Source organism: Montipora capricornis, chromosome 12 (genome assembly GCF_036669925.1).
Source record: "Montipora capricornis isolate CH-2021 chromosome 12, ASM3666992v2, whole genome shotgun sequence".
Classification (NCBI taxonomy): Eukaryota; Metazoa; Cnidaria; class Anthozoa; order Scleractinia; family Acroporidae; genus Montipora; species Montipora capricornis.
The window spans coordinates 40,078,333-40,082,437 of record NC_090894.1 but is presented as its reverse complement, the minus strand read 5'-3'; positions in this window follow the sequence as shown (position 1 = coordinate 40,082,437).

Below are 4,105 nucleotides of genomic sequence, written 5' to 3'. Positions count from 1 at the left end.
GCGGTGTTGCGGTGTTGATGGTTTTTTCAATGCGGTGATGCGGTGAATAAAATCTCAATTTGCGGTGTTGCGGTGATCGCAAACCCAACGGTGTGCGATGTTTGTGTTTCTCAAGCTACGGTGTTCGGTGAAATAAAATCATTTGCGGTGCTGTGGTTTCTTTTTATCTTTCTCAGACCTAAGTTCAGCACGTAAACTTCGTTAATCCGTGATAATTTATGACAAGCACGTACCATTGTGTTTAATTTGTAAGAAAATACAGACCAACATTGTCGAGTTAATCTCCAATACGCTTAAGCTGCCAATGAGAAGCTGTTTTCGTTGATAAATAGGTAACTTGATAAGTAACTTGACCGCTGCCACCAGGAGTTGTGTTTATTTTGTGGAAAATTGTTTAGGTATAAACGTGTTATGTCAAGTGTAGACGTTAAAATCATTTAGCTAAAAATAATTGTTGCGGTGACGGTGTTTCGTCTACTTTTCTTGCGGTGATGCGGTGTTCGTTATTTTTTTTTGCGGTGCTGCGGTGTTTAGGGCCCCCCATGTCCCCCTCTTAAAGCTCCCTAACGTTTTCACATCTCACCTTCGTATCTCCTTCATTTTTTCTCAGTGCTAAAGATGTTTCAATTAGTCATTTCGGAAGTTTCTCTAACCTCATCTCGAATCTTAAACTCTTCGATTAGCGTTTCCTTTCTCAAACACTGAGCAAATTAAGAATAACCATCGATTAGAGAAAAACGATGTGAAACGGTAGCACAAGCACTTAGTTCTCAGTTTTTATCATGTATTTTGCATAAAATAATCACAAAGCTATGCAATGCTCGCAGTTAGCAATAGCTAGTCGAGGCGAGCATTGCTTACAAATATATTCCAAATAAAATGGTTACAAATACATAACTACACATTCACATAAAAATAAATAAATAAATAAATAAAATAAAATAAATTAGTTTTAGAATACAGTTAGTGCAGTGGAGAACAGCTTAAAACTTGTACAGTTTTATATAAATAAACATGAAAAAAGTAATTTAAATTGAATAAATAAATTTTTAACTTAATGACATACTAAACTAAGGAGTCAAAATTTGCCAATATTATCGAAACATCAATGTAACAAGATATGCTATTCCAAATTTTAACGCCAATTCTTGAGGAGATTGTTTTTGAATATCTATTCTCGAACGTTTAAGAAAATAATCTCCTCTTTGCCATGATCTCGTCTCGTAAGGGTGAATATCAGCTTGATGGGTGAGTAGGTTAAATATATTAGGAGGTGTCAAGTTGTTTGAGACATCATGCATCATCACAGCCACAGATTTAAAATAGAGCATATCTAAAGGAAGAAGACGAGAAAAAAGGTATTGCATGAGATTTTGTAATCAGCAAAATATATTAGGCGAAGAGCTCGTTTTTGGAGGGTCAAAAGTTTAGTTCTATGAACTTTTACAGTATTACACCACGCTACTATACCATACATTAAGTATGGTTGAATGAGTGACCTGTAGATATGGTGTACTCAGCGGTACAAAATGCCTTATCCTGGAGATAATACCAATTGATTTGCTTATTTTTGATGCAACATGAGCAATGTGGTAACTCCATGAAAGATTTTCATCGATGAGCACGCCTAAGTATTTGTAACCTGCGATCAGGCGTACTTTTCCTCGAGGATACCTCAACTTCGAGCCAGGATTCGAGCTACAATAGGATCCGAGCCAGGATTCGAGCTAGGATCCGAGCCAGGATTCCAGCCAGAATTCGAGCTAAGATGAGCTTTCTCCGCTATTTATTCTCGAATCTCTCGGTTAGGTTAGCTCTCGAATCGGTTAGGTTAGGTCTATTTAGGTTGCTTCTAGTCTAGTTAGGTCTAGTTAGGGTTAGGGTAGGTCTCGGTTAGGTCTTGAATCCTGGCTCGGATCCTAGCTCGCACCCTGTCTCGAATCCTGGCTCGGATCCTAGCTCGGATCCTGGCTCGGATCCTAGGTCGGATCCTGGCTCGAATCCTGGCTCGGATCCTGGCTTTATTCTTAGTTTATCTCCTTTTCCTCAGACATGGTGCGGAAAGGTACGCCGTACTTTTTAGCGCCCTGTCTCAAGAAAAGTACGCTTGATCGCAGGTTAAAGTATTTGATGAACTTCTTACGCTCCAAAGAGATATACCTATTAGTGTGATGGTCAAACACCTTTAAGTTTACTTGATAGTTCAAGATCTTTTGTCTTGGTCGAAATATAAAAGTTAGATTTTTTTATATTCAATGATAACTTATTAGCAACTAACCAGTCATACATCTTACTAAGTTCTGTATTAACTTTATTCTCTAGCTCCCTAAGGTTTTTATCAGCATACAAGAGGTTAGTATCGTCTGCAAATAAATAAAATTTAAGCTGATCAGAACTGTTAGATATAATAGGGAGTTTAAGATACCACGACGGCTACAGCGACGAAAAAAAACGGCACTTCAGAATATAAGTTTGAGCTATTCTAAGTATTTCTTGATTATTCCATCTTGTTTATATTATACAATATGGGCGAAGTGTCCTATAACTGGATTGGTACGGACGGATTTGAAGTAAAGAAATTCACTGTAGTTTGTCCACGTTGTCGTCAAAACCTTAAATTTGCTAATTACACGTTGTAGTTTTGACGAGTACGGGAGAGAAATGTTCAAAAAAGCGTGCCACACGTGCAGCACGAGCATTTTGGTTCTTTTAACTGCTTTTTGGCGTTGCCGTAGCCGTAGCCGTCGTCGTTTCTTAAACTTCTTATTATTTATGCAGACGAGGAAAAGCAACGGTCCTAGCACCGATCCTTGTGGGACTCCTGATAATATTACTTCCTTTTTTGATATGTTTTTGGCACCAAATTGAGTTGTTTGTTGCCGACCAAGCAGGTAAGAGGAAAAAATTATTATTTGTTACCCCGCGTACACCATAGTGGTTCAATTTTTGCAATAATATTAAATGATCTACCGTGTCAAAAGCTTTCGTTAAATCAATAAATATGCCGCATGAATACATCTTATTGTCCATGTTATTTTCAATTTGATTAATTATATCTAGGACAGCATGCTCAGTGGAACGCTTTTCACGAAAACCATATTGTGAATCATTAAATATATTCTTTTTCTCGAGGAATGATTTTAGGCGATAATACATAATTTTTTCAAAGATACGGTTGAATACAGAGAGATGTGATATAGGCCTATAATTAGAAGGATCAGATGGATCATCGTTTTTGTAAATCGGAATTACTTTAGCAAGCTTCAACTTAATTGGATAAATTCCGTATTCGAGTGATTTATTCAGAAGTACAGACAAAGGTTGGCTAATAATGTGTGTAGCTGATCTTAAGATATGAGTGGGAAAGGAATACAGTCCATGTGCTTTATTTTGAGGAATAGTCACTATTTCCAGTTCAATTTCAGGAGAGGAGACGGGGTTGAAAAAGAAAGAACCAGGGGAATTTACCTGAGGGAGATATTCGGAAAATAGTTTAATTGGATATGGCATTTTAGACGCCAAGTTGCATCCAACTGAAGAGAAAAACTTATTCATTATATCAGGAAACTCGGAGGAATTATAAGATACTTGCTTGGTTCGTGGACATTTTAAAGAGGTTATAACTTTGTGAGCTTTATTCTTACAACCTAAAAGACTATTGATGCCCTCCCAAACTTTTTTAGTATTTTTCAAATTTTCTTCAAAATATTTGTGAAAATACACTTTTTTGCCTATTCGTGTGAGCATCAAAACTTTATTACGATAGGTTTTGTAGGCATCAGTGTCACCCAAAGTAAAAAGTTGATTTTGGTTTTAATTGATTTCCTAATTCCCTTAGTTATCCAAGGTTTTGATAATCGCTTAATCATGCGCTTTGAGTCTGGCTTTAACGGTGCGTGCTTGTTGAGAAGATTATTTAATTTATTATAAAATGCAGAGAAAGATTTATTCACATCAGTGTTTTTTAGACTGCTTGGATCAAGTCAAGTTGGGAAAGGTCGTGTAGAGATTCTGTTCCAGAATACCTTGAATAATCCTGTGCTAGGTTTTTATGACAATCATGCTTGAAAATAGTTTTATCCGAGTGAAGAAAACAAAATTGTGA